Raw genomic sequence first — 19,155 nt, forward strand, 5'->3', positions numbered from 1 at the left:
AACATTAAACTGTCAAAGAACTTCGACACTGGACACTTTTAATTTGCTTTGGATGACCCTTTTTTCATGGAGAAGACTTGGAAATAAGTGCTAATGAGTGCTAATTGCTGCTTTTTCACCAGTCAGGCCTGTATAGCCCTAAGCAGTGATTGATGGCGGCTCCTTCCAGTGCCTGTGATTTATTTACAGGCTAAGCCATTAGAGAAGCACCATGGATTTCTAAATAAAATTTTCGACATCTTAAATACCTTGGCAATCAGTAACAGAACCAGTTTTTTACATTTGGCTCCTCAGATCATGCTCAGCATTTCTCCTGGTATTTTAGGAAAAAGGGTTTTTCATAGAGTTTTTTCCTAAAATAGAATTTTTTCATAAATCCATAAGCATCTAAGACCCTCACTGCACACAGCCTCTGCCATGTGCATTCGAGGAGGAAATTGGAGCACTGACCAAGGATGGAGTTTGCTCCACACTGGAGTCTCAAGGTGGAGAACAGAAACTGATATGTAATATTTGGGCACCTGGTTCCCATTTTTCTTATTCTGCCTGAGATTCTTCCAGGTATGGAATCAGTTACTGCAGTTGCTGTTAATTTCTTAAGCAAAAGATTATCTGCTTCTCTTTAATGTGGACCCACAATCTTTAATTATGCTGTTTTAATACACACAGCAAAGATAATTCTCCTTAATTATAACCTTGAGCACATGGCTGCAAATGGTGTTCACTTTTTTTTTTCAGCAGGAAATCTGCATTAGTCCTAAATATTGAAGTGTTTTTCATTATTGAGGGTGCTAATAAGTTATTCAGCCTACAGCTTTCATGTGTCAGGAGATCAGGGCTGTATTGACTTCATGGTTGCAAAGCCTTCTTTAAATTTAATATGGGGAAAACACAGGACTCAGGACTCAACCCTGAAATTAATTAACCTGAGTTGCTGCAGACACCTGCAACTGCCACGTGTGAGCACCAGTCTGGTGTCTGACATTTGTGGCTAGAAAAGAGGTTTCTGTTTGGAATGGCATTAACCAGCTGCTGGGAACCCCTTTGGAATGGCATTTGCCAGCTGCTGGGAACATCTGGAGCTGGGAACAGCATCCTGGGCTGCTGCTGCTGCTGGGGCATCTTCAGCAAGGACTTCTGACTTTCCATGTGTCAGGAGCTCCTCCCTGGGCTCTGTGCCCACTGCAGGGCTCTCCTGTCACTATAGGACATGAAATAACACAACGCGCACATTGTTGCTCTTAAGGTGGAAAAGGGAAGTTTATTTTTTGACTCTAACATTTATAGATATTTAAAAATGCCACTGGATTGGAGGGTGAAAGTGTCACCTCTCCAATAACACTGGACAAACAGTTTATTAAATTTCTCTTTTTCTATTGAAAAATGGGAAATAGTAAGTTATTTGTTTGAAATATATAAGTTGTGTATTTCTCACACACAGAAAGCGTGTGAGAAAGTTTGTTACAAGAATGTAAACATCAGAAAGTTTAAAAAATCTTAAAAAATTAGAGTGACAGTCTTCCTCAGCAGCAGGAGCCTCCTCACCACCCTTCTCCAGGCTGGAAGGAGCGTGAGGAAAAGGAGGAGGCTCAGTGGCAGGATGAGTGTGTTACACAGAGATTGAGGCTGGAAAAGGCTAAAAGGCTGCTGTAAAATACGGGGAAATAGTGACTTCCAGCCTTTCTCAATCACAGAAGCCTTTCCAGCAGAAGTGCAGTAGCTCTGATGAGAAATTGGTGCTGCTTGCCTTGGTCACCCCTTACAGGCACCCGAGATTGCATCCCTGACCTCCAGGAACTCTGGGGTGATGGGCTGAAAACCACAGGTAAAAACAGGGAAAAGGAGGTTTTCCCTAATGGGATATCCCTTTGTAGCTTGCTTTTATCTCCTGTGGTATCCCTTTATGGGAGTCAGGACTTGCAGCACACACCTTGCACCCAGAGAACCCCAAACTGGGCAGGGAGAGCATCTTCATGGGCAAGAACTGCAGGACTAAGTGTCCCTGTAACAAAGGGACCAGAAGGAGCCAAAGCAGAGGATAAAACAAATAAGCCAAATAAATTGTTCTGCAAATAGTAGGAAAACAAATTCTGGTTTCCAAACCTCCTCAGTAGCTGCACAGAGTGCCTTGCATTGAGCTCATCCTCAGACTTCTCTGTGTCCCTCAGCCATGGGCAAAGCTCAGCCTCCTGTGGATAATCTGGAGCTGTGCCTGGGCTCTCCAGGGCTCTCTGGTCAGCTGGAAGGAGAATCAGAACCTGCTGCCCTTACACTGCTGCTCATTAGAGAAGGCACTGGTTCCACACTCTTCTTTTCCTCTCCCCAACCACTGTTTGTCACAAAACCTGCAGCTGTTTGATGTATTTGATTTTTAGCTGTCAAAATTGATAGGAATGGGCCACTTGTGGGCACAGATGGAGACAGAGCAGTCACAAAAGCCCTTGAGGTTGAAATGTGGGGTGTGTTTTGCATCTCAACACCTGGACACACCTTTCTCCCATCCCTGTCTCCCACTGGAGTTGCATCCATCATTCTGCCCCGGTCCTGTGTGCACAGAGCTGGTGCTCAGCCCATAACATTTTACAGCATTTCCATGAGCCTCCATGTTGAAGATTGCAATGCAAGATGTTTTCCATTACCATCTGTATGGCAGATTACCTTTCTCAGGTGGGCAGTTTGCCTTTGAGTGGCCACATTCACACCTCCCTCAGGAGGGGACATTGCTGATAACAGCAATTGAATGTCACTGCGTGACTGATAAGAACTATAACATCCCATTGGGAGATGCTCCGCCCAGAGGGAGGAGCCAAGCATTCCTACCCAGATATAATCCAGAGGTTTTGAGACACCAGGACGACTTCTCCACGGGATTCCTCAGAGGAACAGCAGCTGCCTTTTCTCCCACTGGATCTTCAGAGGAAGAATACATCCTTCTCTACAGATCCCCCTTGCTCCAACAGAACCACCCCTGACACTGCAGAAGGGCTGCAGCCACAATTCCAATGGGACTGCCACCAACACCCTGACCCACAGGGTGTCAGGTTGGGTTCTGACTCTGCCAGTGTGTTCTAGTGTACTGCATTGTTCATCCTTTTATTTTTTTCCTTTCCCTATTAAAGAATTGTTATTTTCTGCTCCCATATTTTTGCCTGAGAGCCCATTAATTTAAAATTTATAACAATTCGGAGTGGTAGGGAGGGTTTACATTCTCCATTTCAGGGGAGGCTCCTGCCTTCCTTAGCAGACTCCTGTCTTTCCAAACCAAGACACTCCAACAGCTTGTTAAATAGGATAATCCTGGCTGCGTGCTTCCTACAAATGCTTCCATTCATAGATCCAGCACTTGCTTCTTCTAATTAAAGGCAATTTTCCCAGTTTGGATACATTTTTCCATCAATAAAGTGAAAGACATCTTTAAGTAAGAAACCCAAAATACTATAAGAGGAGATAAGGAGATAATATCATACCTGCTATCTTCAGAATGTTGGGTTTCCACACTAATTAAAGTACAATTTATGACATTTAGATCCTAGTCTATACAATTTTCTTCTGATTTGATGATTTTTCTTACAACAGCATTCAGGTCTATTTTTTTTTTTTTTTTTGGTACTGTAAGACCATCTTTTGGCAAAAATAAACATAATGAATTTGGGGAAAATTAGCACAATTATTTAGTACTTCAGTAACTACAGGGTGAATTTTGTGAAATGTCACATTCCTGCAATTTGATATTCGGATGATGTTCATTAGGTTTAAGAGAGATTGTAGAGGAGAAATGAAAGTAAGGGACAGAGAGTTACTAGAATGGAATATAAGGGTAAAAATGAAGACTGAAACTAGAGATGGTTAATTCAATCCAAGCAATGTTTGTGTGTAGTTTGACCTTGCTGAGGATTTTTATTGAACTGGATCTTGTTGTAGACAATGACACAGTACATTTTGCAGTGATGAATTTCTAATTAGTGAGCTGAGCTTTTCCAACAGCCACATTTCCTGCAAGTTGCATATAAACCTAATTATTCCAGGTTCGGTACTCTGACATGAAAAAATTAAAAAGCAAGCATAAAATATGTGTTATTGCCAATATCCTTGCAGTTATGCACCCCTAGGGTAGTGTGAGGTGGCTCTTTGTTGCAGCCTGTGTGTTTCAGCTGTGCCTGGGCTGTGTGGGAGGAGATGGTTTATGAATGTGTGCAGGGCTTCGTGCACAGTTATGCAAGAGCCTGGTTCTGAAATAGAGGAATCCCAGGAAACACAGAGGGAACACAGCACACCCGCCCTGGAGAGCCAAAACCCCCTGCAGGAACCTCACACCTTCTCCAGGATTCATTCCCAAGGGGGGATGAGGAGTGTTGTGTTTGTGGGGTGTTCTCTGGTAGGAAGGGAGGAATGTTGAATCTGACTCCATGTTCTCAGAAGGCTAATTTACTATTTTATGATACTGTATTATATTAAAGAATACTATACTATACAGAAGGGATATAGACAGAATGCCAAAAAGATAATAATGAAAACTTGTAACTCTCTCCGGAGTCCTGACACAGCTTGGCCCTGACTTGCCAATAAGTCAAAATAATTTACAGCAGAAACCACTGAGACAATCACAGCTGGATAAACAATCTCCAAACACATTTTACATGCGAGCACAACACAGGAGAAGCAAATGAGATAAGAATTTGTTTTCCTTTTTCTCTGAGGCTTCTCAGCTTCCCAAGAGAAAATCCTAAGCAAAAGGATTTCTCAGGAAACATGAATGTAACAGAGGAGAAGGGAGCAGATTTACATGGTACTGTGCTACGTGATATAAATGAATGCTGCAATAATCCAATTTATTTCCACAGCTGGAGGTCCAAAGACTCTGGGAACTGACCTGTCCTCAAGGTTGAGGGTGAACATGCCACAAAGGTGATTCCTGGTGCAGTGGTATATAAGCAAAAAAAACCCCAAAAAAACAAAAAGCAGGAAAAGCAAGCAAGCAAAGCATATTTTCAGTCTTAAGTGATTGATTTGGTCCTCTGTGCTTGATCAGGCAAGTTAGGTGTGGCTGGAGCCAATTTCTGCTCTGGAGAGGGACAGAGAGCAAATAGAGGGAGCCAGAAGTCCCCATGCCCAGAAATCCCCATGCCCAGGTAATCAAGGCCAGCTAAGCAATGGCCGCATCCCAGAAGTTGGTGCTGTGCTGGAAGAGGCTGCCAAAGCAAATTTGCTAAGGGAATGTGTTTTGTGTTCTCTTTTTGCAGCCCTCAACAGCAGTGTCCGAGCTTCTGGCTTAGACTGGCCACGGGCTGGCCCTAGGTACAGGGTTTTGGAAGCACATCAGTGTCTGGGTGTGAGCTTGCTCCATGTTGTGGCATCTGGGACATCTCACAGTGGTTTGTCACTCCCACAGGGGCAGGGGTGGGCTGAGCCCCTCACTTCGGTGTAGGGGGATACAGGATGGGTAAATGAAGGTGGTGTAGAATGTAATCTTATCCCCCACCAAAGAGTTGCAGTTGGAGCAATTATTAAAGATTAGGAGCAGGCCTGATGTTAACAGGCCACACCTGTAGCAAATAAGAAGAGTGTTATAAAAGAGTGGATTGGTGGGAACAGGAGTCAGTTGGTGCTGTGAGGACAAGGAGGAGTCAGTGCCTGGAGGAGCTGCCTGCAAGAAGCATCAAGGAGGTACAAAACTCTGGCAACATGGAACCCTTGCAATGTAATGACAGAAGAACTCTTGCACTATAATGACACCAAATGGACCCTCATTTACCCACACTGTGTCCCCCTGCGCTTTGGGGTGTTGCAGTGGCTGCTCCTCAGAGCAAGGCCAGCCACGCCATTGTGGAGCAAAGGCTCACCCTTGGCACTGCTGCTTCTCTGTGGCTTCTCCTGCAGCACCCAACCTGTGTGCAAAGGTCTCAGGTGTGTCAGAGCAGCTTTTCACCTCTACCATCCCTGTCACAGCTCCTGGAGCCTGTTTGGGAGCTAATAACAGCCAGTTTAATATCAGCCAATAAGCTAACAATTCCCAAAAGCTAAGTGGGAGAAGCAGAAATTCTCTTTGGGCTATGTCTGAAACCTCTGCAAATTCTTACAATTTCATCTTTGGCTATTTCATGCTCTGAGGCTGTGGGCTGTGCACCTCTGTGCCTTCCTTCCCCTTTCCCACACTTCCCTCATTGCCTTCCACAGAACCACTTCTGCCCTACCAACTGAGCTTCACTAAATTGCATTCTCAGCTCATTAGGAGCTGCCAATCCATCCAAGGGAGCACAAAAGCCAACATTTCTTGTGAAAAACCATTAAAGCCAGAATGGTGGGGAAGAAGGACACCCACAGATCTGCTCACAAGGCTTGTGCTGGGCTGAATCTAAAAGACTCCTTCATTTAGCACAGCTTTGAGCAGCCAGTGTGTAGGGCTGGCAGGAGAGATCTCAGCACAGCTCTCACAGCAGAAAGGCCCCATGAACAGGCTGTGAAAATGGAGATTTCAGGCGTAGTTCACAAACTTGGTCTCAGATTTTGTGGGCGTATGAAAACTTTCAGATGGGTGTGTTTTTTCTGTCTGATATAAATTAATATAAATATAATGATGTTGCACCATTGCACCAGCTATACTGCTTTTCTCTCTGAAGAAGTACTAAATCATTAAAGCAGCCACAGGTTTTAGATATCCAGAATCCAATGATTTTTTAATAAATGCTCTTGGTTGTGTAATTTCTAATAGAACAGTTATTCTGCATCAGCCCTGTTGGAGCCTGCATCAGGTACAGCCCTTGAGGTACTAAAGCATCACTGTTCCTTAGAAATGTTCTAAAACATTGGGAAAACTGGATGGGGTCCATAAAGAAATACTGATCCTTGCTGAGCCAAACCCCAGCATGGTTTCCTGGGGCTGCAGGCACAATAATTCCAGAGCTCTGGAATTATACATGGCAGCAGCAGCAGCAGGACTTTTCCTGTAGTGTGTAATGAGTGCATGGGCAGCACTTGCAGCCCTGCCACCCTTGGGGAGCAGATCAGGGGGATGCCATTTCATTGTCCCTGCTGTGAGAGCTGGGCACTCAGGATAAAGCCAAAAAAACCCCAACTTTTGGACTTTTCAGTCAAGAGTGTAGGAAATGAGTCATTAATTCACTTTTTCAGTTGTGAGGAGAAAGAGGAAATAAAAAAAAATTTCTCACGGTTAGAAAAAGAAATTGTAATTTTATGTATTAGGAGAGAGCTGCCAACAGGGCTTTAGACTTTCTCCCCAAACAAGAATAGTTGCCTTTCAGATACAGCAGTGGAAACAAATGTGCTCCTTAGCACATATCTTCTCTCATTGATAAACCCCTAAAGAACCATGTTCTCTGCTGATAGAAATCAGCACAGCCCCAGAGCTAAACCCTCTGAGATGCTGACCAGAGCCTTGCAGGCAGAAGAGATTCAAAGAGCAGCACTGTGGCTCTGTGAGCACCAGCTGAAGGTGGTGGGGAGCAGGGAAGGTGCAGGAAATGGTTTTGGGAAGCAGCTCATGTTTATCTCGGTGCCACCTGGGGCAGCTCTCCATGCAAACCAGGATGTTTGCATAGAAAAATTAAACCTCAGGCCCTCATGCTGATCTATCAAGCACCCAAACTGTGCTGCACTGAAACAATCTGCTCAGGATGCATCCTTCCCCTGCCCATGACAGAGCTCTGCCCCAAGACCTGGCTGGCTCTGGCATCATCCTCTCCAATGCTGGGGCCAGGGCATGGTCAGGGGGATGCTGGGACCACAGCTGGCGGCTCATCCTTTCAATTTATCCATGCAAAGTTTGAAAAAACAACAACAACAACAAAAAAATCCCTTTTTTATTTTTTCTCTGCAATGCCACCTGCTTGTGTATAAAAAAGCTTTTGCTCCCCTGACTTTGCTCCTCCTGTTATGTGATGATCAAAAAGGTGAAGTTTTTACCCCAAGATGTTTCCAGGGAACAAGAGGAGCCAGTTCATTTAAAGCAATCCTGGTTGGAGAGGCTGCTTCATGTCAGCTGCAGAATTAGGATGATGTTTGTTGTAGCTCTTACAGCAAAGGAGGCCTGGGGGCAGAATTTTGAGGGAACTGCTGAATGAGGAATGTTTTTGGGAGTGTCACTCCCTCGGGGTGAAACAAAGCAAGTCCTTGATTTCTCAGTTCAGCACAGGGCACATCAAGGCACAAACAGGCTGTATGAGAGACTTTTGCTGTGGTTAATGTTGCTTTAGCATCAATAAATAACAGGGTGGCAGAGCATCCCTAGCAAGGCCCCACTGCCAGGACATTAAGCAGAAAAGATGCTTCCTTGGATGCAAATTCATTTTACCAAGGCTGAAAATAGCCCAACCAAAGAAACTCACAATGGTAAGTGCATTGCTAGAAAAGGGGGAAAATGGGTAGAAAAGTATTTATCTTAAAGATTACAGAGCAAGAAAGCAGAGTCCTTTCTGCCATGCTGAAGAACAGGACTGGGAAGCTGCGAGAGCCCTTTGGGTGCCCACAGCCAGACTTCACCAGGACTGAGCAGCCAAGGATGGAACTAGTGCTGAATTCTAAAAAATCCTAAGAATTGTGTTTTCTTACTAAATTTTAATTAAATTTCCCAAAATGTCTCTTGTTCCTGTACAGTATGTAAAAGGCAGTGGCAATTACAAATATCTCTATATTTCTCTTTATTTAGGTCCTTGCACTTCTACAGTTTCCACCACTCCAAACTGGGAATAGCTCAATCTTGAATTATCCACTGGAATTTTAGCATGATCTTGCTGCATTGGCTTCAAACTGACATTGGAGAGGGGTTGATGATGGTGATGGGCCACCTTCAGACCTGCTGGTCACTGCATGGCACTTGGAATGATGAAGTTGGGAACCATCTGGATAAAATCAGGATGTGAATTTGCCTGGTATTAAACTGCCTCAGCCACAGTTTCTACCATATATATCCCATATATACCATAAGGAGAAGCAGTCCCAAACTGACACCCACAAGACCTGCACCCACTGCCCCCAAACCACAACCACCCCTTGGGGTTTTTTAAATCAAAATTGCCCCCTGACAAGAAAATATTACCCCTGCTAATACCCATGCATGCCCACATGGCTATCAGCTTGGTTTGTCCAAATTAATCCAGACTTCTCTTAAGGGAAAAGGCAAGGAGAACTTGTTGTTTTTCTTATGGCAGCATAGAGGCAGATGAGGGAGGAATATTAAGAGGAGTAACAAAAATATAGGAAAGAAGCAAAACCAGCCCTTTTTTCCCTCACATAGTATAGACTCTGAAGGCAACCATTCTGCACCAAAAAGGAACCTTTTTTTTGTTCTGTCTGGGAGGTGATTTTTAAGGAGAGCAAGGCACTTTTAAGAAGTGGCACAAAGCTGGGGGATGTGAAGCAGTGGCAGGGCAGATGGGGCTGTTGTGCTGGGAGACAACAGGAAAAACAAATGAGCCTGTGTTGGCTCAAAACCACCACAGATGTGGCTGTTCCAGGCTTGCTGGTGCAGTGGGTTCCTGGAACTGTTTGTCTGAACATCCACCCTGTGTGCTCAGCCCCTGACAAACACAGAGCAGCCCAGGGTACAAGGAGACCCATGTCACAGTGCTATAATGAGACATGTGGCATCATCAAGCTGCATCCCTCTCCAGGAGAATGGCAGGCATTTCTGGAACAGCCCTTTTCATTAACTAAAGGAGCTCTCGCTGAAAAACAACCCAACCTGCTCTAAACTTAATTTTCCCATTTAGTGCATAAATTAGGAGTCAAACAAACTGGGTCAAACAGACTCTGATATTCAAGGTTTTTAAGGAAGAAACAGTAGCAGGTCTAGCACAGGGTCTAGCTTAGATGCATTTTGTTTTTTCCTTCATCCACAGCATTTCCTAGTTGTTCCACTCTGACAGGGAACAATGGTTTCATCTGCACAGCAGATAGACCCAAAACCAAGGCTGAACATGAACAGTGCATGCACAATCTCCCAGAAGTCTGAAATCTGAATCTTTCCAGACAGACCCTGCATGTTTGGTGGTGTTTGTTTTCCCAAGTCAGCAGAAAGCTGGAAGCAGGTGTACAAGGGTAGGATGAGCTCATCCTAATTCCAAGGCTTTTCTCACATTGGTGGAGTCATCTGCCCATAGATCTGTGATTATCAGGGTTCAGGTGTCTCTGTCAGGTACAGACCCTCCTGTCAGCTCCTTATCATTTGACCCTGGCCCAGCATTCCTAGTTAAGGCTGATTAAGGTGAAAACCAGTTGTATGACATTCCTGTGGTGCACACAATCCAGCTGGATGAGGCAGGATAATGTTTCCAAGGGTCTGCAGTCTGGGCCATCATCAGTCTTGAAATGATCAGGCTTTGAGCATGACATGGGAGATCAGCTGGTGGACGTAATCACTTTTCTCTGGGATTTTTTAAAATGGAGAAGAAGCTGACAACAGTAGCTGGCAACTGGACTGCTGACATCCAAAACTCAGCCTGCTCATTGGCTTCTGAGGGTGGAAATGATTCAAGTCAAACCACGACTGCAAATGACTCTGAAGTGTCCTGGATTGCCAAGCAAGTTGTGTTCTATCTGCCATCTGTACGGCAGCTGTCTTCTGTTAAATGGGCAGATTTCCTTATCTCTTCCACAATCACTCCTCCCTCCAGGGAGACATCTGCTGATAACAGGCCATTGAATGTCACTCCATGGCTGATAACAACTACAGCATCCCATTGGGAGATGTGAGCCCAGAGGGAGGAGCCAAGCATTGCTACCTGGATATAATCTGGAGATTCTGGAACACTGGCATGGCTTCTCCACTGGATTTCCCAGAGGAACAGATGCCTGTTCTCCAGATTCCACTGGATCTTCAGAGGAAGAATACACCTTTCTACAGGATTCCTGCTCCAACAGAACCACACCTAACACTGCAGGAGGACTGCAGCCACAATTACAAATGGACTGCTGCCAACATCCTGACCATCAGGGTGTCAGGTTGTGTTCTGACTCTGTCAGTGTTGTTTGGTTTTACTGCATTGCTCATTTTATCTTTTTATTTTCTTCCCTAGTAAAGGACTGTTATTCCTGCTCCCTTTTTTTTTTTTTTTTTTTTTTGCCTGAGAGCCCCTTAATTAAAAATTTATAGCAATTCAGAGGTAAGGGGTTTACATTTTCCATTTTGGGGGATGGTCCTGCCTTCCTTAGCAGACACCTGCCTCTCCAAACCAAGATATGGAGCTAACAGGCCCTGATACTTTAGGAAGTTGGGCAGCTGAGGTTCATGCCCCAGTTCTCCTACAGAATGTCCACCAAGGTCCATGTTGTAAGGGAAACTTTTGCTCAAGTATTTGAAGTCTTACCATGAAGATGGAACAAGGACAGAACTTGCTCTCCAGCAGGCCAGCTCTGAAGTGTGGTTAAACAGGGACAAAACAAAGGTCACATAGGACAGAAAGCTTTGGGTTAAGGGGTTTGAATTTACATGGAAAAGCTCAGTGAGGAAGATGGTGGTGCACAGTGTAAAACCCAAATTAGATCTTATCTGACTACACAGGCACTGAAAACACACAGATAAGGTAAAACACAGCTCAGTCCCACTCAAAATACAACCCATGGGAGCAAAGAGTGGCTGGATTCCTGTCTGGTGGGAGGTGATCAGCTGGGAGATGCAGTGTGTGGAGAAAGACAAAAAGCACGACTCCATTTAGGATTTGGGAGAGGAAGGAAGACAAGGGGAGAGGAGGGTGTGAGGCTGCAGTCAGGTGATGTCCTCAGGAGCACAGAGAGCTGGTGGGAATGCAGATTTACATAGGGCACCACAGTTTAATTAATGTCAAATAGAGTGAGATGGAAGAACAGCTGGTGAAGAGATGTAGCATTCACTCCAGGCTTTTGGTTTAAACATGGACAAGTTTGAAACATGGACAAAATGACACAGGGACTGAAGCTCAGGTGCCCATGAAGGGTTGTGTCAAGGTCCATGAGCCTCAGTGAAACTAAACCAGATTAAAACATGCCAGTGACTGGGATGAAGGGGCCACCAGCTTCTCTGCACCTCAGTTTCCCCCTCAGTAATGAGGATGATGATGATGCTTATCAAAGAGCTTGCAGTGAGGATAAATCAAGACAAGAGCCTTGATGGCAAATAGGACAGAGACCATCATATTCCAACAGAAATTACCCCAAAATTGAGGTGAGGAGCCTCTTTGTGACAGCTGCTGGGGTTTTTATGTGCCTGTAGAGTAGAGTGCTCACAGCAGCCACTGCTCATTGCCCCGTGCACGTGTGGGAGATGGGGGTAGGCAGGCAAACAAGGGCCTGTGAAGGCTTTGTTCAGCCCATAGTTGACTTGAGGGACAGTTTGGCAGCTTGTGATGTGGGGAAAAGTAGGTGTTGCTAAATGAAAGGAGCAAAGTTGGATAAAGCATTCTGGCTTTTCTCATTTTTTATGACCATGCAAAGTTAATTAAGGGAGAGTGCCTAAAATATGCCATTCAATTAAATGAGTTTTCAAAGAGCACAAAGTGAACTCCAGTTCCATCAGAGAGAGACATCTGCATTGTGGCACAAGGCTTGGAGACCCAGGTTTGATTAAACACCTTGTAACAACCTTTGTGGGGCTGTAGCTTTTACAACAATTAGGTGAAAGCACATTTTGCCAGCTGAATTACACAGCTCTGAAAAATGAGGTTCACCTTTCTACTGAGAACCTTTTCCTCACCATCACACTCTGCCTAACTCACCCTCTGGAGATCCCTTCACAGTCTGCTCACATCCCAGCAGGCATGGATTGGCACAGTTGGAAGAATCTCACCAGCTGACACTGGCCATGGCACCCTGAAAGTCAGGAATTCCAGTAAAACTTTCCAAAAACTGTTTGATTTTGCTAAACACAGGCAACTTCTCTTTTCAGATCTAGCAGTGAACGAGGCTTTTGGCTACAATTGCAAAACTGGATCTCTTCTTTGCTTGGCAGCTCATCTGGTCAATTATGCTGTGTAAATGGAGAATGGCTTGCAAAAAGTGGAGGGCACAGCTTTAGCCCCTGAGCAGCTTCAGCTGAGCTCCATCACTTGTTTGCTATGGGGATGTTTGCTCTGTGCAGAGCAAGGCAGTGATTAAGCCTGGATCCAAAAGTTCATCCCAGGTTTGCAGTTGCTCCATGGGTAATGCCTGGTGCTGTGAACAGGATCACCCCCCGTGTTAGTTGTGCCCTGTCAGTGCAGGTCTGAGCTGACATTGACCCTCCATGGAGGAAGAGCTGAACTCCAGGCACAGCCCAGGGCAGTCCTGATGTCCCTGCTCTGGAGAAATGAAGCTCCCATGCTTTTTCTGAAGCAGCCACTGAATTTGGGGTCTGTCTGCCAGGGAGCACTCTGACATGGCCCAAACTCATTGCAAAATCATGTTTTATGTACAGAAAAGAAATTCAGATTTGAATAAGCTCACGCTTGTGGTGTTTGTGAGGATCCCCAGGATGAGGTGGGAGATGAGAATCTGACTTCAAGTTCTCAGAAGGCTGATTTATTATTATATTATATTATATTATATTAGCTATACTAAAACTATACTAAAGAAAGAGAAGGGACGCATCAGAAGGCTTAACAAGAATAATCATGAAAGCTCATGATGGACTCCTCAGTCTGACACAGCTGATGGTGATTGGTCATTAATTAAAAACAACTCCCATGAAACCAATCAAACGTTCGCCTGCTGGTAAACCATGTCCAAGCCACATTCCAAAGCAGCAAACACACAAAATCAGATAATTATTGTTTTCATTCCTCTCTGAGGCTTCTCAGCTTCCCAGGAGAAAATCCTGGGCAATGAGGATTTTTCAGAAGACATCATGGTGACACATGCTTATGTAAAACTCTACTTTTCCCTTCCAAGCCAGTGGTTCCCATTTCTCACATAGCTCCTCTTTACCCATTAGTGTTTTTTTTTTTTTTTTCCCAACCTCTTCATGAGCTTTTAATTGGTCCCACCCTGCATTTGAGGGTCTCCAGCTCCCATGGCGTGCCAAGGTCCAGCAGCCTTTCCAGGCTGGAAGAGGACAGGATACTCCCAGGAACATTTCTGTCCCATTTCCATTGTCACCCCTGCAATGTAACCCTGTTGCAGCCCTAAATAACGTATTGGGATGGGGAATCTGCCCATTAATGAAAACTAAAATGCCTCTTTGGATTGATTTGGGCAACAGGGCTCTGTTTTGGCTTTTGTCCCATGTGCCCATCACTGGCTGTTGGCCCTGTGCTGCTCCTTGCATGGGAGTGTCAGCCTGGACTTAATGCGGTGAGTGAAGTTAATTAGCAAAGCTCCTTCTCCCGTTGTTATTCAGCAACATTAATGTCTGTGGCAGGAAAGAACAAAATGAGCCAAGTTCATTTCTCTCCTGTGAAAACTCCGGAAAAATAGCCATGTTCACCAAATGGGAAAAAGAGAAAATGAGGAGATAAAAAAATTTAATTTCCAGCTTCTAAGAGGACCTTACCAATAACAATATAAAAGATAGCTGAGTGTTCTGCTTAAATGAAAAAAATGATTACTTCACGGGCAAGTGAGTGGTTTTCCATATCTTCTTCCCCTGCTTCTGACATTTAATTTTTTTTCCTCCACTTTTATTATTTGAGTCCAATGGTGTGGTGAGATGGTGCTGGAGGCTATTGACATTTCTCCTCTGTGCAAGGGGAGGTGACATCCAGAATAAGTCACCTCCTTTGGAGGGGATGAGTCTGGCCTGTGACCCCTGGGAGTGAGTTGTGTTGATGCAACATTCACATGGCTCAGATAAACACATCAAGCTCAGGAAGATGAGAATTCATAGAGCAATTTCAGCCTCAGCAGTGAAATCACACAAAGCTGAGGAGGTGTGGTGCATCCTCAGGGCAAATGTGGGACAGGCCGGAGAGGGAAGAGAGGCTCTTCCATGGTTCCAGTCAGTATAACTGTGACTCCTGAGTGCTTCACAGGCAGGACTATCTGGCCCCTAAGTACTATTTAGAGGATCACAAGCCACATTCCCTGATGGATAATCCATTGGACAGAAGAACAGTGCAGTGGGCAGCTGAACCAGCCCCACATCCTACACTCTTGAGTTCACTTGTGCACTTGCAGCCTCTCCAGGCTCCCTGATGTCCAAACAAGGCAACATGTCTTTCCAGGGAGGAATAACTGGATCTCTTTACTGTGACTTCTCATTTTCAGTAGACTCCTCTTTTTGGGCTGGTCTGTGATGGAATGGGTACAAAAGTCAAAATTTGTTGGGGGTGGAGAGGACCAACAGGCACAGATATGGTGCAGAGGGAGGTGTGATCAGACAATCCTCCCTTGCTGAGGGCACGGGCTGTTAACCCCACTTGTAGAAGACAGCCAGGTTGTAAAACCAAACTCCCGGGAGCCAGGAAACACCAGAATTAACAGCCTGCACAGCCACAACGTGGGCCTTTCTGCACATCAGAGGTGAGGCATCCTTTAATTATCTGATCACCTCTCATTTGGGGTTGTTTTAATCCGGCGAGTTGCTCCGGGCCACGTTAACGCGCTCAGTGTTCATTTCCTCGGCAGCGCCTGATCAATATTAATGCCTTTATCTGCACAGCACTCCTGCCCTATCTCCAGCTGGGGAGCTGAGCCACGCAGAGATTAAGGCCAGAATGATCAAAGACACTTGCTAATTTTGGGTGCTCGATAGGCAGCAGCAGGGATCTGATCGTGCCAAGCATTTCGCAGTGTGCCTGAAGCTCCTGCTGCTGTTCCTGTCCCCCAGGGTAGATCCATCCTGACTGCCCTGACTGGGACAGCAGGAATAGGAAGAAGGAGAAATTTTTGGGTAGCAGGAATAGGCAGAAGGATAATTTTTTGGACAGCTCCTTTGCTGTGCAGATTAATTTCCTGTGCTGAACTGTTCAGAGCAAAGGAGAAATCCTGTGGAAAAAACAAACAAACGAACAAAACCCAAGTGAACCTGTATTGGACATGAGTGTGGGACAAGAAAGCCAAGGGTATCCTGGCCTGTATCAGCAATGGTGTGGTCAGCAGGACCAGGGCAGGGATTGTCTCCCTGCAGTCATCACTGGTGAGGCCATACCTCAAATCCTGGGGTCAGTTCTGGGCTCCTCATGACAAGAAAGACATTGAGGGGCTGGAGAGTGTCCAGAGAAAGGCAATGGAGTTGGGGAAGGGTCTGGAGCACAAATCTGATGAGGAGCAGCTGAGGGGGGTGTTTATCCTGGGGAAAAGGAGGCTCAGGGATGATTTTATCACTCTCTATAACTCCCTGAGAGAAGGTTGTAGCCAAGTGGGGCTTTGTCTCTTCCCCCCAGGAACAAGGGACAGGACAAGAGGAAATGGCCTCTAGCTGTGCCAGGGGAGGTTTAGATTGGATATTAGAAAAAAACATTACTAGAAGGGTTGTCAAGCACTGGCACAGGCTGCCCAGGGAAGTGGCTGAGTCACCAGCCCCGGAGGTATTTAAAAGACATGGGGATGTGGCATTTGGGGACATTAGCAGTGGCCTTGCGAGTGCTGATCTTAAAGATCTTTTCCAATTTAAATGATTTTACAGTGTCAAATTGGAAGTCTTTGGGGACCTTCTTTTTTTCATATTTTTGCAGCTTTTCAGTCCTTGCTTCATCACCCAAAATTCCTTCAATATAAATTTCGGAGATGCAAAGTCCCCCAAGTATTCCCCTCAAAACCCAAGTGTGCAAAGCCAATTCTGCCAAATTAACTAGAGCAGTTCCCATTTTTACCAGTTCTTATGTCATTACATACCATTGATCTCAGCAGGTGCAGCCCATTGGATCCTGAGCCAAACCTCTGAGTTCACAGCCCAGGGACAGAGAGGAGGTGTGGAGCAGGGTTTGTGTTGGCCATGCAGCTCTCTAAGGTTCTGAAATATCCAGTGACTTCACACTGGGTGCTGGCACCAGGGAAACACCAAGATTTGGGACCCCAGAGCTCAACATCAGGAACTGAGTGGGGTGTGTGGTTTTGCCCTTTGTCCCTGGGAACATCTCCTGTCCCTCCTCCCCCATCCTCCTGTGTCACTGTAATATTTTTTGAAAAATCCCTTTGCCAGGATATCTTCTCCTGGGAAGTTGAGAAGCCTCAGAGAAAAATGTAAATAATAATTATCTGATTGCTTCTCCTTGTGTTTTGCTGCTTTGGAATGTGGTAGGTGATTCTTTGGTTCCATGTGAATTGTGTTTTCTTAATGGCCAATCACAGCAAGCTGTGTTGGACTCACAGGGTTTTTATTAATTCTTGGGTTTTTATTCATTCTTTTCTAGCTTTCTGATGTATCCTCTCTCTTTCTATAATACAGTTTTAGTATATAATTTATTTTAATATAATATCATAAAATAATAAATCAGCCTTCTGAGAACTTGGAGTCAAATTCTCATCTCACCTCATCCTGGGGACCCTCACACCACCACCACACTCCTGTCCTGCCCATCTCTCATCCATTGCCTGCTCCCTCTGTCTTACCAGCTCTCCCATTGCCCACATGCATCTACACCCCCTTGTTTCTCCTTTCTTTTCTGCTTTGGCAGTGATAGGGTTTTATTTTTCCTCCCACTACACTTTTATATGACCATGATTTACGACCCTGGGTTTAAAGATTTATTGCAATGCACACATGGCACAGCAGCCTCTAAGTGATGTATTTAGCCTGGTTATTATTCTCTTATATAGCAATTTTTCCAAAGTGAAACAAGCAGCCTCATGTTGTCAAAACCATCGTCCTCTAACTTCTGAGGTTTATTCTGAAGAGAATAAAACCAGGGAAGAGAAGCAACTTAAGGAGGTTGGCTGGCACCTGTAAACCTCACGAGTAATAAAAGCACATGGGAGCTTAACCAGGCACCAGATGGTCTTCAGGCAATTAATTGCAGGTTGGGGATCCCCATCTACATCAGCTCTTGTTCATTCCTCCTTACAGAAATGGTTAAAAACCTGACAGAAATTTAAACTCCGTCTGAGAAAAGCAGCAATGGCAACACCCATCTGTCACCTCATCTCCCTTGCTTGTGCATGTTTTAGGGCAGTGTTTTACCTAGGATGAGCAAGGGCCTTAGGTCATCTTAGACAGCTTGAACTGATCTGAGGCTTTAATGTGCTTAAAGGTGGGGGAAGGACATTGATTATATTTAACCCTTAAACCTCACAAACATCCATGTACCTAAGACAGGCAGAAGTCTCTTGTTTGGCACGGATTTGTGTTCCTTTCTTCACATGCATCCTCTTGGTGGAGAGACCAAGCCAAAGTCCCCTAAAATCGCTGAGAAGTCTTAAATTAGCTCAAAGGAGCACTGCTGGTGGCATCAGCAGCAGCAGGTCCAGCCTTCTCTTGTGGACATTCTTAGAGCCAAGTCTATAATTTTCTGTGCTCAACTTGTGGTGTCAAAACTGATCTGGAAAACATTAAAATCCAACCCTAATCCAATAGTTTCACCTGAGGTGAAAATCCAAAACCTGTGGTTCCCCATCAAAATGCATCTTTCTAACTGCAGTTTTTAAAATTACTGTCCAATTAAAGAAATATTAGTGAATTTTTTAAATAAGAAATTTTCTCATTTAAATAAACATTTGAAATTGACAGTTAGGAGAAACAATTTTGTCTCTCTTTTATTCAAGCAAAGCTTGTCATAATTTTATTTTTTCATGACTAAGCATACCACCCAAGAGGATTTCCTCCAAATTTCTAAATGGGGCACAGGCTGGAGTTGCAGCATGCCCACCACTGGAAATGCCAAGGAATGCTGTGGGTTTGGATGGAATTATTACTGTGCTAGGCAGACCTGGCATCTCAAAATATTAAGACCTGTGGTGCCAAATTTGAAGATGCCTTGCCCCAGGATTTTACCTCATCTCAGGCTTGTCTTAGAGGCTGTGAAGCATCCAAAATGTAATTTTGTTTTGAATTTCTCACCAAGGTCTACACTTGGGGACGACAGCGTTGCCATCGCTGCCCATGGGAGCAGACCAGCATTAAAACCTGGCTCCTCCTATGTGTGTGTGACACCAATAATCCACCTTCTCACTGGGATTGGCCCAATTTTTTTCTGTCAGAAGCAGGAAACCCATTATCTGAGGTTGCTACGTGGTAGGGAAGGCAGCAGAGAACAGCTGTGGGCTTGAGTGCTGTTTGCTTTACACTGATGCTGCTCCAGAGCTTGAGCATGAGAT

The sequence above is a fragment of the Zonotrichia albicollis genome, chromosome 4 (assembly GCF_047830755.1).
Source record: "Zonotrichia albicollis isolate bZonAlb1 chromosome 4, bZonAlb1.hap1, whole genome shotgun sequence".
NCBI classification, from domain to species: domain Eukaryota; kingdom Metazoa; phylum Chordata; class Aves; order Passeriformes; family Passerellidae; genus Zonotrichia; species Zonotrichia albicollis.